This window comes from Bufo gargarizans, chromosome 4 (genome assembly GCF_014858855.1).
Source record: "Bufo gargarizans isolate SCDJY-AF-19 chromosome 4, ASM1485885v1, whole genome shotgun sequence".
NCBI classification, from domain to species: domain Eukaryota; kingdom Metazoa; phylum Chordata; class Amphibia; order Anura; family Bufonidae; genus Bufo; species Bufo gargarizans.
In genome coordinates, this window is record NC_058083.1 from 12792301 (window position 1) to 12816336 (window position 24036).

Consider the following 24036-nt stretch of genomic DNA (forward strand, 5'->3'; position numbering starts at 1 on the left):
TAAAACCAAGGAAGTCACTCAGGCTCCCCCTGCTACCTCTTCTGCTGCTGCCGCCTCGGCCTATTCTGCTGCTGCCGCCTCGGCCTCTTCCTCCGCCTCTGGAGGAACGTTGGCACCTGCCGCCCAGCAAACAGGGGATGTACCACCAACACCACCACCACCACCTCCGTCACCAAGCGTCTCAACCATGTCACACGCCAGCGTTCAGCTCTCCATCTCACAAACATTTGATAGAAAGCGTAAATTCCCACCTAGCCACCCTCGATCCCTGGCCCTGAATGCCAGCATTTCTAAACTACTGGCCTATGAAATGCTGTCATTTAGGCTGGTGGACACAGACAGCTTCAAACAGCTCATGTCGCTTGCTGTCCCACAGTATGTTGTTCCCAGCCGGCACTACTTCTCCAAGATAGCCGTGCCTTCCCTGCACAACCAAGTATCCGATAAAATCAAGTGTGCACTGCGCAACGCCATCTGTAGCAAGGTCCACCTAACCACAGATACGTGGACCAGTAAGCACGGCCAGGGACGCTATATCTCCCTAACTGCACACTGGGTAAATGTAGTGGCAGCTGGGCCCCAGGCGGAGAGCTGTTTGGCGCACGTCCTTCCGCCGCCAAGGATCGCAGGGCAACATTCTTTGCCTCCTGTTGCCACCTCCTCCTTCTCGGCTTCCTCCTCCTCTTCTTCCACCTGCTCATCCAGTCAGCCACACACCTTCACCACCAACTTCAGCACAGCCCGGGGTAAACGTCAGCAGGCCATTCTGAAACTCATATGTTTGGGGGACAGGCCCCACACCGCACAGGAGTTGTGGCGGGGTATAGAACAACAGACCGACGAGTGGTTGCTGCCGGTGAGCCTCAAGCCCGGCCTGGTGGTGTGTGATAATGGGCGAAATCTCGTTGCAGCTCTGGGACTAGCCAATTTGACGCACATCCCTTGCTTGGCGCATGTGCTGAATTTGGTGGTGCAGAAGTTCATTCACAACTACCCCGACATGTCAGAGCTGCTGCATAAAGTGCGGGCCGTCTGTTCGCGCTTCCGGCGTTCACATCCTGCTGCTGCTCGCCTGTCTGCGCTACAGCGTAACTTCGGCCTTCCCGCTCACCGCCTCATATGCGACGTGCCCACCAGGTGGAACTCCACCTTGCACATGCTGGACAGACTGTGCGAGCAGCAGCAGGCCATAGTGGAGTTTCAGCTGCAGCACGCACGGGTCAGTCGCACTACAGAACAGCACCACTTCACCACCAATGACTGGGCCTCCATGCGAGACCTGTGTGCCCTGTTGCGCTGTTTCGAGTACTCCACAAACATGGCCAGTGGCGATGACACCGTTATCAGCGTTACAATACCACTTCTATGTCTCCTTGAGAAAACACTTAGGGCGATGATGGAAGAGGAGGTGGCCCAGGAGGAGGAGGAGGAGGAGGAGGAAGAGGGGTCATTTTTAGCACTTTCAGGCCAGTCTCTTCGAAGTGACTCAGAGGGAGGTTTTTGGCAACAGCAGAGGCCAGGTACAAATGTGGCCAGCCAGGGCCCACTACTGGAGGACGAGGAGGACGAGGATGAGGAGGAGGTGGAGGAGGATGAGGATGAAGCATGGTCACAGCGGGGTGGCACCCAACGCAGCTCGGGTCCATCACTGGTGCGTGGCTGGGGGGAAAGGCAGGACGATGACGATACGCCTCCCACAGAGGACAGCTTGTCCTTACCCCTGGGCAGCCTGGCACACATGAGCGACTACATGCTGCAGTGCCTGCGCAACGACAGCAGAGTTGCCCACATTTTAACCTGTGCGGACTACTGGGTTGCCACCCTGCTGGATCCACGCTACAAAGACAATGTGCCCACCTTACTTCCTGCACTGGAGCGTGATAGGAAGATGCGCGAGTACAAGCGCACGTTGGTAGACGCGCTACTGAGAGCATTCCCAAATGTCACAGGGGAACAAGTGGAAGCCCAAGGCCAAGGCAGAGGAGGAGCAAGAGGTCGCCAAGGCAGCTGTGTCACGGCCAGCTCCTCTGAGGGCAGGGTTAGCATGGCAGAGATGTGGAAAACTTTTGTCAACACGCCACAGCTAACTGCACCACCACCTGATACGCAACGTGTTAGCAGGAGGCAACATTTCACTAACATGGTGGAACAGTACGTGTGCACACCCCTCCACGTACTGACTGATGGTTCGGCCCCATTCAACTTCTGGGTCTCTAAATTGTCCACGTGGCCAGAGCTAGCCTTTTATGCCTTGGAGGTGCTGGCCTGCCCGGCAGCCAGCGTTTTGTCTGAACGTGTATTCAGCACGGCAGGGGGCGTCATTACAGACAAACGCAGCCGCCTGTCTACAGCCAATGTGGACAAGCTGACGTTCATAAAAATGAACCAGGCATGGATCCCACAGGACCTGTCCGTCCCTTGTCCAGATTAGACATTAACTACCTCCCCATAACCATATATTATTGGACTCCAGGGCACTTCCTCATTCAATCCTATTTTTATTTTCATTTTACCATTATATTGCGAGGCTACCCAAAGTTGAATGAACCTCTCCTCTGCCTGTGTGCTAGGCCTAAATATATGCCAATGGACTGTTGCAGTGGTGGCTGACATGAAGCCTGATTCTCTGCTATGACATGCAGACTAATTCTCTGCTGACATGAAGCCAGATTGTCTGTTACGGGACCTCTCTCCTCTGCCTGGGTGCTGGGCCTAAATTTATGACAATGGACTGTTGCAGTGGTGGCTGACGTGAAGACTGATTCTCTGCTATGACATGCAGACTGATTCTCTGCTGACATGAAGCCAGATCCTCTGTTACGGGACCTCTCTCCTCTGCCTTTGTGTGTGCTGGGCCTAAATATATGCCAATGGACTGTTGCAGTGGTGGCTGACGTGAAGCCTCATTCTCTGCTATGACATGCAGACTGATTCTCTGCTGACATGAAGCCAGATTCTCTGTTACGGGACCTCTCTCCTCTGCCTGTGTGTGTGCTGGGCCTAAATATATGCCAATGGACTGTTGCAGTGGTGGCTGACGTGAAGCCTCATTCTCTGCTATGACATGCAGACTGATTCTCTGCTGACATGAAGCCAGATTCTCTGTTACGGGACCTCTCTCCTCTGCCTGTGTGTGTGCTGGGCCTAAATATATGCCAATGGACTGTTGCAGTGGTGGCTGACGTGAAGCCTCATTCTCTGCTATGACATGCAGACTAATTCTCTGCTGACATGAAGACAGATTCTCTGTTACGGGACCTCCCTCCTCTGCCTGGGTGCTGGGCCTAAATATATGCCAATGGACTGTTGCAGTGGTGGCTGACGTGAAGCCTCATTCTCTGCTATGACATGCAGACTAATTCTCTGCTGACATGAAGACAGATTCTCTGTTACGGGACCTCTCTCCTCTGCCTGTGTGTGTGCTGGGCCTAAATATATGCCAATGGACTGTTGCAGTGGTGGCTGACGTGAAGCCTCATTCTCTGCTATGACATGCAGACTGATTCTCTGCTGACATGAAGCCAGATTCTCTGTTACGGGACCTCTCTCCTCTGCCTGGGTGCTGGGCCTAAATATATGCCAATGGACTATTGCAGTGGTGGCTGACGTGAAGCCTGATTGTCTGTTACGGGACCTCTCTCCTCTGCCTGGGTGCTAGGCCTAAATATCTGACAATGGACTGTTGCATTGGTGGCTGACGTGAAGCCTGATTCTCTGCTATGATATGAAGACTGATTCTCTGCTGACATGAAGCCAGATTGTCTGTTACGGGACCTCTCTCCTCTGCCTGGGTGCCTGGGCCTAAATATATGACAATGGACTGTTACAGTGGTGGCTGACGTGAAGCCTGATTCTCTGCTATGACATGCAGACTGATTCTCTGCTGACATGAAGCCAGATTCTCTGTTACGGGACCTCTCTCCTCTGCCTGTGTGTGTGCTGGGCCTAAATATATGCCAATGGACTGTTGCAGTGGTGGCTGACGTGAAGCCTCATTCTCTGCTATGACATGCAGACTGATTCTCTGCTGACATGAAACCAGATTCTCTGTTACGGGACCTCTCTCCTCTGCCTGTGTGTGTGCTGGGCCTAAATATATGCCAATGGACTGTTGCAGTGGTGGCTGACGTGAAGCCTCATTCTCTGCTATGACATGCAGACTAATTCTCTGCTGACATGAAGACAGATTCTCTGTTACGGGACCTCCCTCCTCTGCCTGGGTGCTGGGCCTAAATATATGCCAATGGACTGTTGCAGTGGTGGCTGACGTGAAGCCTCATTCTCTGCTATGACATGCAGACTAATTCTCTGCTGACATGAAGACAGATTCTCTGTTACGGGACCTCTCTCCTCTGCCTGTGTGTGTGCTGGGCCTAAATATATGCCAATGGACTGTTGCAGTGGTGGCTGACGTGAAGCCTCATTCTCTGCTATGACATGCAGACTGATTCTCTGCTGACATGAAGCCAGATTCTCTGTTACGGGACCTCTCTCCTCTGCCTGGGTGCTGGGCCTAAATATATGCCAATGGACTGTTGCAGTGGTGGCTGACGTGAAGCCTGATTGTCTGTTACGGGACCTCTCTCCTCTGCCTGGGTGCTGGGCCTAAATATCTGACAATGGACTGTTGCATTGGTGGCTGACGTGAAGCCTGATTCTCTGCTATGATATGAAGACTGATTCTCTGCTGACATGAAGCCAGATTGTCTGTTACGGGACCTCTCTCCTCTGCCTGGGTGCCTGGGCCTAAATATATGACAATGGACTGTTACAGTGGTGGCTGACGTGAAGCCTGATTCTCTGCTATGACATGCAGACTGATTCTCTGCTGACATGAAGCCAGATTCTCTGTTACGGGACCTCTCTCCTCTGCCTGTGTGTGTGCTGGGCCTAAATATATGCCAATGGACTGTTGCAGTGGTGGCTGACGTGAAGCCTCATTCTCTGCTATGACATGCAGACTGATTCTCTGCTGACATGAAGCCAGATTCTCTGTTACGGGACCTCTCTCCTCTGCCTGTGTGTGTGCTGGGCCTAAATATATGCCAATGGACTGTTGCAGTGGTGGCTGACGTGAAGCCTCATTCTCTGCTATGACATGCAGACTAATTCTCTGCTGACATGAAGACAGATTCTCTGTTACGGGACCTCCCTCCTCTGCCTGGGTGCTGGGCCTAAATATATGCCAATGGACTGTTGCAGTGGTGGCTGACGTGAAGCCTCATTCTCTGCTATGACATGCAGACTAATTCTCTGCTGACATGAAGACAGATTCTCTGTTACGGGACCTCTCTCCTCTGCCTGGGTGCCGGGGCCTAAATATCTGAGAATGGTTTGTTCCAGTGGTGGGTGACGGGAAGCCAGATTCTCTGCTATGGAACCTCTCTCCAATTGATTTTGGTTAATTTTTATTTATTTAATTTTTATTTTAATTCATTTCCCTATCCACATTTGTTTGCAGGGGATTTACCTACATGTTGCTGCCTTTTGCAGCCCTCTAGCTCTTTCCTGGGCTGTTTTACAGCCTTTTTAGTGCCGAAAAGTTCGGGTCCCCATTGACTTCAATGGGGTTCGGGTTCGGGACGAAGTTCGGATCGGGTTCGGATCCCGAACCCGAACATTTCCGGGATGTTCGGCCGAACTTCTCGAACCCGAACATCCAGGTGTTCGCTCAACTCTAGTCATATTCTAAAACAAGAATATATAGCAATATAGCGAATATTCGTAAAATACACATATTAGCCAATAGCCATAGCCAACCAATACGAAAGTTGCCTTATACAGTTTAAAAAAAATCTCAATACTTGAATAATTAAATCGCATATTATTCGCAATAGAATAATGCTGAATATTCAATTTTGACTAATATAAGACGAATATTCAATCTAAATATCGCAAAATATAATATGGCACCTCCCGCTCATCACTAGTCTTTACCATAGGCTAGCACTTTTTGTCACCTGTCAACTTGTGCTGCGAACACCGGAGACAGGGGCAGCCCATCCTCTAATGACTATAAGGTATGGGTACAATGAAAAGTAACACCTCTGTTATAAAAAGGTAAATAACTTAGTTTCATACCCATGACAAAAGATGATGGAACTGGTCAACTCATCCTTCCACTCTTACATATGGAGCTCTGCAAATTTGAGTATGCTCACAGCACTCCCTCAGAGCTTTTTTTTAGACCGAGTGTGCTCACTATCCCATAAGACATCAAAACAGTATATGATTTGTAATACAATAAACTGTCTGAAGACTGTCAGATCCAGGGTTTTGTCCAGCCTGGCTTCTTTTGGTAGTGTAGCCCTGAAAATGATCTGCTTTCACGGTGGTGGGTTTGTTTTTTCCGCTAGACAAACCAACAGTCCACACTGAGCTGTGAGGAGATAAGATATCAATTTATTTGTATGAAAAATACATGGTCTGGGCTGTTGATGGACCTTATTTTGGTTGTTTTTCTTCAATTTATTGATGGGTACTTTGCAAATTGCTGTGATTAAAAATGGTTAGCGCCTATGTAGTCTACATGTGTCCTTGCTTAGTGACTACAAACAAACTGTATGTAGTCTGATAATACAAAGCCATGTGTTTCTCTCTTCCTTCAGACTTCTCTTTTAGCTACCTATTGATAGCTAGAGAGGGGTCAGATGGAAGGAAGTAACACAAGATTGTGGGAATGATTGGGTTTCTTTAAAGTATATAAACATTAGGACACTTAAAAGAAATGTATCACCAATTTTTTTTTTCTGCCAGTTAAAATCAAATAGTAGCACATCTCCTTTTTTTCTAATCTATTTTTATTTTCTGATGGCAGATTTTTTTTATTCTATTTCCTGAACAGGATTATGGGGGTGACCATCTTGCATGAGCTGTTCTTAACAGGATTTACACAGCATTAAAAAAAATTGCTTTACGGCAGCCCCATGGGCCATAGACACAATGGTCAGGAAGGGACATCATTGACTCCTGTGGGAGAGTTTTCTAGGCATGCTCTGCAACATGTGCAGAGGTCATTGTACAAGGGAAGAATAGATAAGATGTGACAATCACCTATTGTGAATGGTGGATCCTGCCCTATCTATACACAGAGTTGATATCATTACAGGCAGGATTAGAATGACAGATAAGAAGATAACTGCAGTAAAGTGAACTGTACAGACCAAGAAGTGGTGCCAATTATTAGGCTTAGTGGCCAGTGTGAAAACTGCAGGATTTTATGTTGTTTTTTTTTTTTTTTTGTTTAAATATAGATATTGACATGAAAATTTTAAATTAACGTCATCAAAAACGCTTTAAAAATATATTAAACATAAAACCATAATTTAAACAAAAGGTAATTCTCCGACACATTCTCTTTAATGTCTACTATGGAGTGCACCATTCAAAGCACCAGTTCAAGCAACTCCTCAGAGTACAACCCTGTCCCATTTTATTGGGACACTTAGGAATAACAGGAGCTGTATTCAGAATACAATATGATATTTTTTTCAAGACTATCCTCCTGTTCAGAACCCATCTATATTAGATAGACTGGATAGTAGTTACAAAGAGTGTCCCTTGCTCCAGCTCATATTTGCATTACACAGAGAACCCATTCTGGTGGTACTGTGTAATATTTCATCTTTTAAGCAACTAAATTGCAGGGTAGTTGAACACTTGCTCATAGGTTCCCCCCACAGATGATCAGTTGGGTTTCTAAAAGTCACACTGTGATAAACCTATCATCAGGGGGCCCTTCTAAGCGAAAGATCGCACAAAGCGGACAACCCCATTATTTAGCAATGAGGGTGTTTACTGGAGTTCCTTTATGTGAACACCATTGTTCCCATTACCGCAAGGATCATTATTAGGAATTTTTGTAGCTTATGGAGTATTATAGGAAGATTGCAGATCTGGTAGTATATATCTTACACTAATATAAAAAAGCGATAAAGTCATAAAAACTCAAAATATGTGCTGAAAATAGTTTTTTTCACACACAGAGCTTCAAATTCCCTGCCTAGACATGGCGCTAAGTGACAATCTCCTTCAGCCACCACTAGGTGGAGCCTAGGAGCTTACTGCATACGATTTTATTATGTAGTTTAGTGTATATGCAGTATGTGGTAAGCTCCTAAGCTCCCTCTAGTGGTGACTGCAATAGTAAAAATTGTATAATTTCATTTATGTCTATAATGGGAATTTGGAGCTCAGTAAGACAAACAGATCTCTAAACCTGTATAAAGATGAATTAAGAAATTATGCAATGAGCGTAAAAGGCAGTAGTACAGTAGTTTACTCCTATGAACTGATCATATATAGGCCCAAGATCATCTCACAATATTCCTCTAGGATTGTACTGGGTTCCTGCCTGCCATTTACTACAACAAACTTCTCTGGCATAAATTCTTCATTAAAGTTGCGTGCCATGCCACAATAATTCTGCCACGGAAATCACGTTCGCCAAAATCTTTTTTAACATTTCCTGTAACAAAACAAAAAACATGTCAGAAAGAATTAGCTGCAATGTTAGAGAGGAAATTTTTTGTTTTGCTGGTTCAATAGGTTCTGCTTCACGCGTAGGTGATTTATGTAAACTTCTGTAACCTGGCTGCTTGTGTTATTGAAATGTTATATTACTTATGGTAGAAATTTATGATACACATTTACATAAATGCATATTCAGATGGGACATAAACCTATTGGCTGTCTTTAAAAATCTCATCCTGCCTTGTAACGCGACAGACTTCACGAGTTCACACCATATGGTGCAGTAATGACGCAAGTTGTATTTTCAGGTTAAGACATTTTAAGCATGTGCCGTTTTCTAATACCCCCAAAAATTCTGTATTTTAGCATTTCTAAGCTCTGCTTATTTTGGAAAACTGTTTTATATTTCAGATATAAATGAGAATAATTCAAAATAAATAAATATATGAATTTATGCAGAGATAAATGCCACGGAATATTGCAAACCGAGTGCTGTGATTATGACTTAGTGATTTTATTCCCTTTATTTTCTTCCATGACAGATGGTACATTAGGTATTTCATAAATTATTAAAGAAAGCCCAAACAAATGTTATAAAGGATGACACAATAAGGACATTAACTGGGAGTTATGTCAGGGATGCTTGAAGGTTATAATTTACAGTAATATTATGAGAAAAATCAGAGCACCTTCTAGAAAGATCTGAAGATTGACTAAAGGAGCAGAGTATTGTTACTTGGTCTTTGCTTCCATTTTTCAATAAATAAAAAAAATATCATAATTTGAATTTGACCAGTTTGACATTGGTCAATACACACTTTTGCATGAGCCTAAAAGCATTAAATATCTTGGGAAACATTATTTAATGACTTAGATTTATTTTAGGTTAGGTTTATTTAAAAATGTTTATTTTTTTCCCACGGCTTCTGTGTTTCACACTACAAGGCAGCTCTGGAATGGCATTCTGTGATAAATCCATTTACGTTCCCTAGACCCACAAATTTACTTTTTTTTCCATACCACAAGCAGCTTTTTTTTTTTCTAAACATTTTTTCCCTATAGAAGAGATGTTAAAACACTATAAATACTTCCAAAAGTATCAACATGCTTATTAAAGAAAACTAATTAACAGGAGACACTGATTGCAAAAAATGCTCATGTCCATTGTTTCATAGTTAACATAGAATTTTAGCTAATATCTGGAGCTTTACAGCTAAAAATGTACTAAAAACCAAAGATGCAAAAAAAAGGCTACTAAAATGCAAATGTAAATAAAAACTCTAGTTGAAACCTTTGTGTGAACCCACCTTTAGGCTAGCTCAGGTATGCTCAACCTGTGGCCCTCCAGCTGTTGCAAAACTACAACTCGCATCATTCCCGGACAGCCCATAGCTATCAGCCTACAGAAGGGCATGGTGGGAGTTGTAGTTTTACAACAGCTGGAGGGCCGCAGGTTGAGCATCCCTGGGCTAGCTGATAGCTTGGTCTCTGACTCCTCTGTCCTCTCCTGACCAAATGAATGTTAAATCTATCAGAGGGAAAAAACCCTTGATAAAGCTGATAAGTCGGCATCCCACATGTGATGATTTTCTTCAAGTATGATTTTACCTTTTTAATGTAAGTATGTTTATTTTATATCTGAATGGTCTGCACTATGTTCTTAGTTTTTTTTACTGGGATATTTTGAAAAACAGATGAAAAACGCTATCTTGAGTAGTATGCATTAGATATAATCTCTGCACTGAAATTATCCATGTTATATGTAAAGGTAGTGAGTGAAACTTTGGAAACTTACTGTTTCTGTTGTATGCAACCTTGGGAGGTATCTATTTGATATTCAAAGCAATCAATTAAAAATAAAATAGAAAATAGTTACATTTGGAGTAGAGCATATTCCATGGTTCCAACCACATGAAATTTCTCATAAAAGAACTTGCCCTGAGGAATAATTTGGATGGTGAAGCTGTACGTAGCAGTATTTTCCCATAAGAATACATAGTGAAATGTCTTTCAGATGATCTTTGCAGAATCTATGGGCGGTATCTATGAAAAATAAGTTCTTCCAAAACCTGAGAAAAATAATAATAATAATAAAAAAGATATAATTTTTTTTAAAAAGACCCACTACAAAAATTAATCGTGAGCCTGAATCAGATTATCTGGTTTGATTTCAGTTAAGTAGAATTTAAATGAACCTCTTGAAAAAAATATTTGTATCACCATATGACTTTGTCACGACTTTGGAGAATAATTTGAGAATGTTTTAAAATGCAGGTGTAAAGCCGGATTTACAGTACATTAACGTAAGAGACTCTGTACATAAGGCAAGACTGGTAGGAGAAAAAGCTCCAATTACATTTTAATGTTTTTAACCCATTTTGATAAGATAAACATGGACATTCAAGGACACATTCTAAAATTCCCAGTAGAAAATATATCATTGCGTCTAAAACTAGCTTTATCAATCTACAAGTTTGATTGTAGATATTGGGCTACTCTAATGGTCCAATCAAGAAAAGCATAATACATATAATAAATGAAGTGAAAAAAACTGCACCGAATACAAGGTCAAAATTAGGCTTCAAATCAAATGCCCCCTACTGTATGTCTTCTTCTACACTGAGACACACAAAACGGGTTTACAGTGGCAGAAATAATTATTTGACCCCTCACTGATTTTGTAAGTTTGTCCAATGACAAAGAAATGAAAAGTCTCAGAACAGTATCATTTCAATGGTAGGTTTATTGTAACAGTGGCAAAAGGAAAATTGAAAAAATAACTTTAAATAAAAGATAGCAACTGATTTGCATTTCATTGAGTGAAATAAGTATTTGAACCCTCTAACAAAAAAAGACTTAATACTTGGTGGAAAAACCCTTGTTTGCAAGCACAGAGGTCAAACGTTTCTTGTAATTGATGACCAAGTTTGCGCACATTTTAGGAGGAATGTTGGTCCACTCCTCTTTGCAGATCATCTCTAAATCCCTAAGGTTTCGAGGCTGTCTCTGTGCAACTCTGAGCTTGAGCTCCCTCCATAGACCTTAATGTGCTCCATGACCTTAATGTGCTTCTTCTTGAGCCACTCCTTTGTTGCCTTTGCTGTATGTTTTGGGTCATTGTCGTGCTGGAACACCCATCCACGACCCATTTTCAGTTTCCTGGCAGAGGGAAGGAGGTTGTCGCTCAGGATTTTACGATACATGGCTCTGTCCATTTTCCCGTTTATGCGAATAAGTTGTCCTGTGCCCTTAGCAGAAAAACACCCCCAAAGCAAAATGTTTCCACCCCCATGCTTGACGGTGGGGACGGTGTTTTGGAGGTCATAGGCAGCATTTTTCTTCCTCCAAACACAGCGAGTTGAGTTAATGCCAAAGAGCTCTATTTTGGTCTCATCAGACCACAGCACCTTCTCCCAGTCACTCTCTGAATCATTCAGGTGTTCATTGGCAAACTTCAGACGGGCCTGCACATGTGCCTTCCTGAGCAGGGGGACCTTGCGAGCCCTGCAGGATTTTAATCCATTGCGGTGTAATGTGTTTCCAATGGTTTTCTTGGTGACTGTGGTCCCTGCTAATTTGAGGTCATTAACTAACTCCTCCCGTGTAGTTCTAGGATGCTTTTTCACCTTTCTCAGAACCATTGACACCCCACGAGGTGAGATCTTGCGTGGAGCCCCAGAGCGAGGTCGATTGATGGTCATTTTGTGCTCCTTCCATTTTCGAACAATCGCACCAACAGTTGTCACCTTCTCTCCCAGCTTCTTGCTAATGGTTTTGTAGCCCATTCCAGCCTTGTGCAGGTCTACAATTTTGTCTCTGACATCCTTGGACAGCTCTTTGGTCTTTCCCATGTTGGAGAGTTTGGAGTCTGCTTGATTGATTGATTCTGTGGACAGGTGTCTTTTATACAGGTGACTAGTTAAGACAGGTGTCCTTAATGAGGGTGACTAATTGAGTAGAAGTGTCTAACCACTCTGTGGGAGCCAGAACTCTTAATGGTTGGTAGGGGTTCAAATACTTATTTCACTCAATGAAATGCAAATCAGTTGCTATCTTTTATTTAAAGTTATTTTTTCGATTTTCCTTTTGATGTGCTATCTGCCACTGTTACAATAAACCTACCATTGAAATGATACTGTTCTGAGACTTTTCATTTCTTTGTCATTGGACAAACTTACAAAATCAGTGAGGGGTCAAATAATTATTTCCGCCACTGTATCTCATTGTTGTTCGTGGGAATCTGTGAGAAAAAGAGTCCCCATATATAAGTGGAGGCTATTATAAGCATTATAAAGGATCAGTGATTTTTTTTTTTACATATTACAAAGACTAGTGATGCCCAATTGATGGCTCTAAAGAGTACATCACCTAAGAATAGCAAATTCATACCATGCAACTGCTTCCCCACTATAATGGGAGTAGAAAACTAATTGGATTCATCATGAATTTCACAAATATTCTTGTTCTAAATAAATCAGACATTTTGCTTCAGATGAATCCCGCCAAACAGTGCCTGCCATTTTACTTACGCGAACAGGACAGGGAAGATGAAGACACAGGATCACATGATAGGATTGATCCTAGCTGGCAGTCCTGCCCACAATGCTTAGAAGTCAGTCTGACAGACAATCAGGAGGGAGGATTTTGGCTGGTCTATGAGGCTTGATGCTAGCTGTGAAGCATAATTGTGAGCTCAGCCATCAATGTGATAATATATGTCTACCATATCTCTGTTAGACACCAATTACAGACATAAACCAGCCATCTTAGGGTACGACCACAAGGTCAGGTTTCCTGATGCTGTTTTGTAAGCCAAAACCAGAAGTGAATTCAAAAAGAGGAGAAATCATACTTGTCCTGTGTACTTTCTCTCCTTTTATGAGTCACTTCTGATTTTAGCTTGCAAAAAACTGCATCACGAAACCTGACCATATGGCCGTACTCATAGGGTCTTCCAGGGATAGTAGTAAATATAGAAAAAAGATTGCGGCACTCACTACTAAAAATCTTCTTTATTCCAAAATAACGATTAAAAGCGCCATTGTGGCACAGTGCTAGAGTCCTGCAAAGGTGTGCCATTTTGACATTCATCTGTCCATTTATCAAATTCTACCTGTTTCCCAGATTTGACCTGACAGCTGCCTGATATTCCCCCTGACATCTGCCTGATCTCCGTTCTGACCATTATCTGCCTGCCCGGACATCAGACTATTTATCGAATCACATAAATTCTTCCTGCCCTCACTTGAGCCTGTTACTGGCTAATTTTGCCTGATCCATCAGTGCTGAGCACTTGTGCCTCTTAATCCTTGTGAGTCAGCAATGACTTGAACATGGACTACTCCAAAGAGCATAGTTCCACTGCAGTGGAGTCCAGATCCCTGTAGAAGGGTTAAAGGGTAAAGACTGGGGGGGATTGGGGGCACCTAGCTAACATTCTTAGGAGTAGCACCAAGCCGAATCTGTTCAAGTGGCACAGCAGATCCACATCCACTTCATAACAACAGGCTGCCAGACATGGCAACTGTAAGGCCTCCATCTTCAATGACCATCATTGGGCCCCTACAACCACTTACAGATGGAGGCCCCTGTAAACCACTTAAATGTCACATGCATATTAACCAGGGCATCTTGGGAGTTAAATGGCAGGGATCTGAGCTAGCTCTGATTCTGACCTTTGTAGCAGGGTGTCAGCTGTATCTCATAGCTGACACTCACTGAAGATAGTATTGGCTCCCGCCCATGATGTAATAGTATGGCATGGAAGCAGGAAGGGGTTAAATAATAATTTGCATTCCTAGAATATTTTTATGAATTTTAGATTTAGTACAAGTACCACTTTTCTGATATTTCAAAAAGGTGAAGAGATTTTAGGGCAGATCTCGAATAAGGAGAATCAATACCTCTTGATGGCCATAATACATCCTGTTGAGGCAGTTGCTGCTACCTAGTGCTTCTTGCCACAAAGGAAATGCATACTTAGCCAACCATTGTCTGGAGAACTTCTTTAACTGCAAAGTGCTACAGATGGCTGATATTGTAACTTGACTCATATCCTAAGGGGTTGGACATTGACTTGCAGAATAGATACCTATAGAATGGCTCTGAAAGTCTATTTTCTTCCTTCCAAAATTGATTTGCAGGCTGGATTTTCATGGAAAAACTTTCATATAATGATATAATGCAGTACATTGAACCACATGTCTTATGAATTATCTTTTCTATTGTATATTAGCGTTTGCTATTCTAAATCATTTGACTTGTTTCGAGGAAGTTTTTGTTTCCAATCTTGTCATTGCATATGAGTTAAAAAATGAACCGGCAATTTTACATTAGTTTTAATAGAAGTAATGATACCAATTCAACTTTGACAGATTAAAATATTAAAGGAAAGGATATACTAGTAATGCAGAGCCTGATAGTGTATCTCAGAAGAAAAATGATTGTCTGAAGCAGTAATGTAACTACGGCTAAAATAGTCAGTGTCAGCAGAAGGAGGCGACATTTAAAGTAAAATCTAAGAAATTTCCATTTAAATGACTTTTTGAATGTTCTGTGCTATAATTTAAAAGTGATACTTTCAACCATAAAGGACATTTGAAAACCAATAGTTTATTTTTCATATGATTATTAGTACAGAAATACAGTAAAATGTGGTCTTATATTATTTTATCGTATTATGATTTAGCAATTTTGTTAAATTAACATTATTTAGATGTTAATTTAACAATGCTGCAAATTTAAATATTTCTGCCCAAAACAGACAAGTCATGAGATATTTCTTAGAAATCTATATAAAAATTATGTCTAAGGGAAGAGAAAGAGTGCTTGAATTTTGCAGGATGTGTTATAGTTTTTATTGGTACAATTTTTCATATAATTTCTTAATGTTCATAATTTTTTTGTTGTAAAAATAGGACATGATTTATGTTATACATTATGTGGTCTAAATAACTTGTTAACTTTAAGGCTGTGGACACCTTGGCAGCAATTTTTTTCTGATTGCATTTTACTCATTTTGGGCTAAAAATCTTTTTTTTTAATTGGTCTTTATTAAAAATGTTCACTGTTTTTGATTTAAAGGGGTTAAAAATCAGCCTGTTTTCAGAATATCACTTCTTTTTCCTATCATCTGATAGCTCATGTTAAGCCTTATCTCTGAACCCCTGACTTCATAAACTCTTATTTAAGCCTTATTCTCATAAATGTGATAAGAATTCAGCTATAATGAGTGTTTATAAGGTCAGAAGATCACAGATAAGGCTTCACATGAGCACTCAGCTGATACTCTCTAACAGACTGATTTTTAACCCTCGTATCTCAAAAATGGCTGAAAAGTTTTAGTACTTTTGTCTGATAAAAGCAGTTTTTCTGGAAAAAATATATTTTTGTCACAACAATCAGAATCTGTTACTTTTTACCTTTTTGTCGTCATAGCTGTGGTTTGTGTTTTGCAGGATGGGTTGTAATTTTTTGGTAGCTTTTTGGGTACGCTTGACTTTTTTTAAAGGTAAACTGAAAAAAAAACCACAATTACAGAATAATGATTGCATTGCATAATATTTTTTTATTTGAAAATTAAAATAAAAGGGGCTCTTCATATTTTTGGAGGGGGCTTTTTATTGTATTACATTTTATTTAAAAGCCTACCTGAGATTTTTTTTGTTTACTAAAAACTGCAAACTATTATGGGTCCTCATTAGTGATGATTGAGCATGCTCGGCCGAACACCTGTTCGGCTCAAGCATCTCGATGCTCAGCACATTACAGTACTCGGCCAAGTAACGCATGTGCTCGAGCGCCTTGCTTGAGTCTCCTTCCCGCACGTTTCTTGGCTGCTACGCAGCCAATAAACATAGAGGTGAGTACTGCCCTCACTGTAATGCCAGTAGCCATGTTGGCTACTGGCATTACTGTGATTGGCGGTCCGGAACGCATCATTGGGTGCTATATAGCACCGGATAACGAGTGTTCGGCTCATTCAAAGTCAATGAGAGCTGAGCATAGGAAGGGACAGAGAGTGTAGGGAATGTAATTGAATATTTTTTTTGTACAAAAACATTTCAAAAACCCAAAAGTCCTTGTAAGGACTATTGTGTGTGACAGCAGCAATATATATTTTTAGCGCATCCTTCGCTAAATACTGTGTAATAGGCCACTGCGGACAGTTCAATTATTTGCGCCACATCTCCTGTATTAAGTGTATGCATCCCTAAAATATCAGTGACATCCAGTGTACTTTTTCCGTAGATGGTGTCCGCTGAGGACAGTTAAATTATCCGCTGCCACATCCCCTGTTTAAAGTGTGCGCATCCCTAAAATATCAGTGACATCCAGTGTACTATTTCAGTAGACGGTGTCCACTGCGGACAGTTAAATTATCCGCGCCACATCTCCTGTTTAAAGTGTGCACATCCCTAAAATATCAGTGACATCCAGTGTACTATTTCTGTAGACACTGCGAACAGTGACATTACCTGTGGTACCTGTCCTGTATAACGTTTCCTCATCACAAATACCTTTGTAAATTATTTTGCGCATACACTTCCAAATCCTACACTACTGTACATGTGACATACTTTCAAGCATAAATCACATTTAAAATGAAGGCGAACAGTAAGGGACTGGGAAGTGGCCGTGATGCTGATGGTGCACGCAGAAGCTGTGGCCCTGGGCGCGGATAAACTGTGCCTGCTATGAGAGCACAAGAAAAACAATCATCCACGATACAGTACCTAGCTTCATGTCCCAGTTTGCAGGACGGCACAGGACGGCGCAGGACAACACTCTTGAAGTCAGACCAGTGCGACCAGGTGGTCGGTTGGATTGCAGCAGATAATGCCTCCAGTCGGTTAAGCACCATCCTGTCTTCCACCAAGTCCAGTCTCAGTAGCCAGGAGTCTGGTCAACACAATCCTCACCCTGATCCTCCTTCCTCCCACCTTGTACAGTCTGGCCAAACAAGTGATCCCACACTCGGAAATTCCGAGGACATCTTTTCATCGCCATTACTTAATTTGGCCCTCTTGCCAAGCACGCTTGAAGAGGGACATGAGATCTTGTACCCTGATTCCCAACCTCTTGAGTATCCACAGTCACAAGAACATGACGGTGGGGAACGGCAATTAGTGTTTAATGAGGTGGATGATGATGAGACACAGTTGCCAATGAGTCAACCGCAATTAATGATTAAGAGGTTGATAAAGAGGATGAGACACAGTTGTCAATCACTGAGGTTGTGGTTAAGGCGGGCCACACCACACAGGCCCATAACTGTTCCACGGAGCAACCCCTTGCAGAAATTACCCTTGCCAAGGGGTAGATGTTCCGCAGTATGGTGCTTTTTGGAGTAAAGTTGGGACGACAAAAGAATAGTACTTTGCAACCTGTGCCACATGAAAATGACCAGGAGCGTGAACACTAGCAACGTCACGGCCACCAGCATGATCCGCCACATGGCATCCAAGCACCGTAATAAGTGGGACGAACACCTGGGTCCACAATCTGTGTCTGCGGGTCACACCACTGCCTCCTCTTCCCCTGTGTTATGTGCTGGCCAATCCCACTGTCGAAGGCGCAGGCCCGGATGCTTCCCGCCCTGCACCTGGACATTCGCAAGCACCATCAACGACCACATCCACTTCCGTGTCCCAGCTCAGCGTCCAAATGTCCTTACACTAGACCTTTGAACGCAAGCAAAAATACCCAGCCACCCACCCACAGGCCATAGCACTAAATGCGCAGCTTTCTAAATTACGGGCCCTGGAAATGTTGCCATTTAGGCTTGTGGACACTGAGGCCCTACCACAGCCTGATGTCGGCGGCCGTTCGGCGTTACACAGTCCCCAGCCACCACTATTTTTCAAGGTGTGCCTGTGCCCGCCTTACACCAACATGTGTCCTGTAACATCACCCATGCCCTGAACAACGCAGTTACTGGGAAGTTCCACTTAACCACGGACACAGGGACAAGTGCAATTGGCCAGGGACGCTACATTTCCCTGACCGCACACTGGGTGAATGTTGTGGAGGCCTGGAGCGAGTCTTACCCTGGGATGGCACAGGTGCTACCGACGCCAAGGATTGCTTGCCCTACTTAGATCAGGGTTTCCACCTGCACCTACTTTAGTGGCTTTAAACCCCACTTCTCCTCCTCCTCCTCCTCCACTTCCACCTCCGATTTATCCACGTGCAGCACCAGTCAGTCATCAGTCGGTAGCTGAAAGCAGTGTAGCACTGCAGTGGGGAAGCGGCATCAGGCCATGCAGAAGCTGATATGCATAGGGGACAAACAGCACACTGCCGCAGATCTGTGGAAGGGGATAAGAGACCAGACTGAGCTGTGGCTCTCACCACTCAACCTACAACCAGGCATGGTTGTGTCTGATAATGGCCGTAACTTGGTGGCAGCTTTGGAGCTCGGCAAGCTCAGATGCATTCCATGCCGAGCCCACGTATTCACCCTTGTGGTTCAGCGGTTTCTCAAAACCTACCCCTGAGCTACTGGTGAAGGCGTGTGTGCACATTTCAGCAAGTCATCGACAGCTTCAGCCAGTCTGTCAACGCTGCAGCAGCGCTTGAAATTGCCAGCACACCGGCTGTTTTGCGACGTGAGCACGCGCTGGAAATGCACGTTCCACATGTTGGCCAGGCTTTGCAAGCAGCAGAGGGCAGTAGTGGTATACCAACTGCAACATGGTCGTCACCTTTCCAGTCAGCTTCCGTTATTCACAAGCGAGGAGTGGGCATGGATGTCTGACCTCTGTGAGGTTTTAAGAAACTTTAGGGAATCAACACAGATGGTGAGCGGCGATAACACTATTGTCAGCGTCACCATCCCACTTCTGTGTCTACTCAAACGCTTGCTGCTCACAATTAAGGATGATACTTTGCATGTGGAAGAGGTGGAAATGGGGCAAGACATGACACCGGGTGATAGCCAGACCACCCTCAGTTTGTTTTCTCAGCACGAATTGGACGATGAAGAGGAGGAGGAGGAGGAGCAGGAGATGGTTGCCTCTGCTACAGAGGGTAGTACCCATGGAAGTTTAATTCCATCTGTTCAGCATGGGTGGGCAGAAGAGGAGGAAGAGGAGATTGAGAGTGATCCTCCTGATGACGACAGTGAAGTCTTGCCTGTTGGTACTCTGGCACATATGGCTGACTTCATGTTAAGGCTGTCCTTCTCAGCGACCCGCGCGTTATACGCATTTTAGACAACACGGATTACTGGCTGTTCAACCTTCTGACCCCCAATACAAAGAGAACTTCTCATCTCTCATTCCTCTGGTGGAGAGGATGAGCAAAATGGTGCAATAACAGAAGATCCTTTGTTGAAAAATTGCTCCAAAAATTTCCAGCTGACAACGCTGGCGGCAGAGTCCGTAGTTCCTTGGCCAACCGAGGAGGGGAGACAAGAGGAACACACAGCAGTTTCAACAGAGGCAGGGCAACACTCTCTAAAGCCTGGGGCAGTTTAATGAAGGAAAATTTTTGGAGTAGTACATAGCAGACCGTGTCAGCGTCCTCAATGATTCCTCAGTGCCTTACAACTATTGGGTGTCCAAGCTGGACATGTGGCACGAACTGGCGTTCTACGCCTTGGAGGTGCTGGCCTGCCCTGCCGCCAGCATTTTGTCTGAGCTATTTAGTGCTGCTGGTGGCATTATAACAGATAAGCGTGTCCACCTGTTAACTGAAAATGCTGATCGGTTGACTATTAAACTCCTAATAAAATTGAACAAGGCCTGGATTGACCATGACTTCTCGACTCCCCCAGAGGAAAGCTGATGAACACAAAGGCACTTTAAATGTGTTGTTTATAATGTACTTAATACACTGTATTCCCATGCACCCCTTTCACCACAAACAAGGGTATATGGTTGAATCTTCCTTTACTCATCCTCCTTCTCCTCTTCCATCATATCAACACATGCTTATTCGTCGCTTATAATGCCTTCGCATATAATGTTTTACAGAGTCAGCTCCGCTACAGACCCTCGCATATAATTTTTAAAGGGTCAGCTCGTCAGCAGGCCCTTGCATATAATTTTTTAAAGGGTCAGCTCACCAGCAGGCCCTCGCATATAATGTTTTAGAGGGTCAGCTCACCTGCAGGCTTTCACCTAAAATCTTTTACAGGGTCAGTTCACCTGAAGGCCCTCGCATATAATGTTTTACAGGGTCAGTTCACCAGCAGGTCCTCACCTACAACCTTTTAGAGGGTCAGCTCACCAGCAGGCCAGCACCTAAAATATTTTACAGGGTCAGCTCACCAGCAGGCCCTCGCATATAATTTTTTACAGGGTCAGCTCACCAGCAGGCCTTCACCTACAATCTTTTACAGGGTCAGTTCACCAGCAGGCCCTCACCTTATTATACCTAATAGGTAATTTGCACGCATGTTGCCTTGCTTGGATGTGGTAGCCGCAGCTGTTTCTCAGGCTCCTTCTCCGGAATCAAACCCTAATTCCCCATTACCCATAGTCACCATGGTTTGTGCTGACAATAACATCGAATGCCCTCCTTTTTGTGTAATAAAGGGTGTATTGGAGTGCCGGTTCCTTGTAATTTTGTGGCAGCCCTTTCAGCCCTTAGTGCATAGGCTTTATGAGTGTAGGAGTCCCACTACATGAACTATTGTACCACAATGTGAATGAGGCCCTCCTTTATGTCATATACAGGTTGCATCGGAGTGCCTCTTCCTTGTAATTTTTGGCAGCACTTGCACTTTATTTACAAGTAAATATACAGGAAAGAATGTTTCCTAACAATTTTTCCTCTAGAATGTTTCCTAACATTTTTTCTTCTAAAATCGATTTTATCTTCTGTTTTGTGCGTATTATTGTGTGTCTGTAATAGTAGCGTACTACTCAGACAATATCGTTCCCAGCAGTGACCTGGGAGTCCAAGATGCATCCAGATATCCTCCCCATGCTGTTCCCAAACCATTTTGGTGGTGTTTCCATTAATTTCTGACCTTTTCCTATGAAACAGGCATCCTCCCCTCTTCAGAGCAGGGGGTGCCTTGTTTAATGCTCGGGTTCTCCAATTGACTTCCATTATACTTCCATTATACTCGGGTGCTTGGTAGAGCACCCAAGCATCCCGATGTGTTCGGCCCGAGCACCCGAGCACTATGGTGCTCGATCAACACTAGTCCTTTTTGCTCAAAAATTCTATGCCAGAAAAGCCTCATCTTACTGCTGTGAGATATATTTTTGCAGTTCTAGTTCCCCCATTTCTGCTGCACTGCTATTTTCTGCTGTCTCCATAGCAGGGGCCTTTAGATGTTATTCCACAAATACTGTACTGAGAAGATTTCTGATCCCAAACTTCCCTACATTCTTTGCATAGCAAACAAAAGCCTGATTCTGGATGTTTACTCCTGTGCATGTCTGAATTGCCTACTGTAGCAGCAAGTCAGTAAACAGAACTAAGCAGCTGGAAGAGCTCAGTTTACTTACACAAAAATGCTGCATACCTGAAAGGAGAGACAGGCTGCCTGTGAGCAGTGCACATAGGAGCACACTTCAGCAGATAGACAAGCCCTCTACTTTCTGCTGTCCCTCTCTGTGCTTCTGTGTTACTAAAGACAGAAAAGCATGACAAAAGGGATTTAGTAGAAGGGAGACAACTAGAGCTAGAAAGTTTACAGCTATTTTTCAGGTAGAAAATGCAGAAATTTGTAAAGTAATTACATTGCAATGTTCCTAGATATCACATATACTGTGATATTATCACAAGCTGTCCAAAAAGTTGGGGTAATTTCTGTCCTAAGAGTGGACTAAATGAAGCCACGATAATTGCTCATAGCTCTGCTTTCCATTAAATCAATCAGCACCTCGCAAGCATGTGCCTTCCCTCTCTGAAACGCCTTAGATGCCACTGTTAGTATTTACAGCTGGTTAAACAATTATCTGAGAAAACTCCAATTGGTTGTATATTACAATGGGCACTCTCTGCGTGATGGCTTGGGCATAGCTCCTGTGCCCATGCCAACCTCTGGGTTTATCATTATGTCCTATTTCTTTATGCACACCATGATTAGAACAAAATTGTATGTTCTTTTGAAGAAAGGGTTTAACCCTTAGGATACCGGAGGTTTTTAGATTTTTCCTATGGCGCTCCTCTTGTGGCAAAACTGACCTGTGCCCTTCATTCTCTGGGTCAGTGCAATTATAACAATACCACATGTATATAGGTTTTTATGTCTAAATAGTGAAAAAATGTATTAAAACTTAGAAAAAATATTTTTTTATATTACCATATTCTGACACCCATAACATTTTTATAGTTATATCTACAGAGCTGTGGGGGGGCTAATATTTTGCGAGATGATTTGTAGTTTTTATTGATACCATTTTGTAATGTGTGTGACTTTTTGATCTAATTTTTATAACTTTTTTGGGTAAGAGAAGCAATGAAAAAATGACAAATCGGCCATTTTGACCCTTATTTCCATTACGCCATTCGCAGTATTGGAAAAATATTTTTATATTTCAATAGTACTGGTGTTTTCAAATGCAGTGTTTTTATTTTTTTATTCTATGGAAAGGGTGTGATTTCAATTTTTTCTTAATTTTTCATGTTTTTAAAAAGAAATATTTACTTTTTAATGGTATTGTAGGTCATGTTTGAGGCTAAAAAAACTCTTTTTTTTTCTCAATTCTGAACCATCATGGTTGTTATAGATCCATGATGAAAGGAGAATTGCTCATTGCTTATGTTGACCTGCTGGCCAAAATAAGAATTTAGCTTCAATACCCGGGGTCTCTTCAATTATCGGCATCCTCATTGGCTGCCAAAGGCACGCTTTCATGTTTTTGAGCTTTTAGATGCCATGATCACACTTGATCACGGTACCTAAAGACTTTAATGACTGTGGTCAGCATTATTGCCAGTCGTGTGGTCATTAGCCACGGATTTCTGCTGTTTGAAACAGCGGAGGCCCACTGGCCTTGGTGCCCGCTGCATGCTGGTAGTGAAAGGGTTAAGGGTGTTCTACAGGATGAACTATGTTCCAACCATCAGCTTTATAATACTGGTGGAAATCCAATCTACATTAGAGGTACTATTTAATCATCACAATTAGACATGAGCAAATTGATTCTTCAAGATCTCTTCACCAGCTTTGAGGTGTCCCTGATGCTGAAGAAGCTCTCCGCTGTCACTTTATTGATAGGGCCAGAAACCTTGCCTGGCCCTGACAATTTCGCACCTGCACCACTGCTACAAGTAAATGTCCTAGTGCAGAGGCTCTGATTCAGCTCCCAGGCCAGAAACTGTGCATGCACAACTGTGTATTAATGTTTTTTTTGTGAAAAATTAGCAAAACGTTTTTTAACTATAAATTTGCTACCACCATAGTCATACTGACCCACAGAATATAAAGGAACTGCACATGGTGGAAATGCAGATTTTTTTATTTATTCACTCCCCAGAAAAAGCTAAAAAAAAGAGCTGAACCCGGACATTCCTCCATTTTCACCTAGGCAGCCCCCCTGACTTGAGCATCGGAGCTGTTCATGCTCAGATGCTCTCTTTTGCCCTGCACTAAATCGC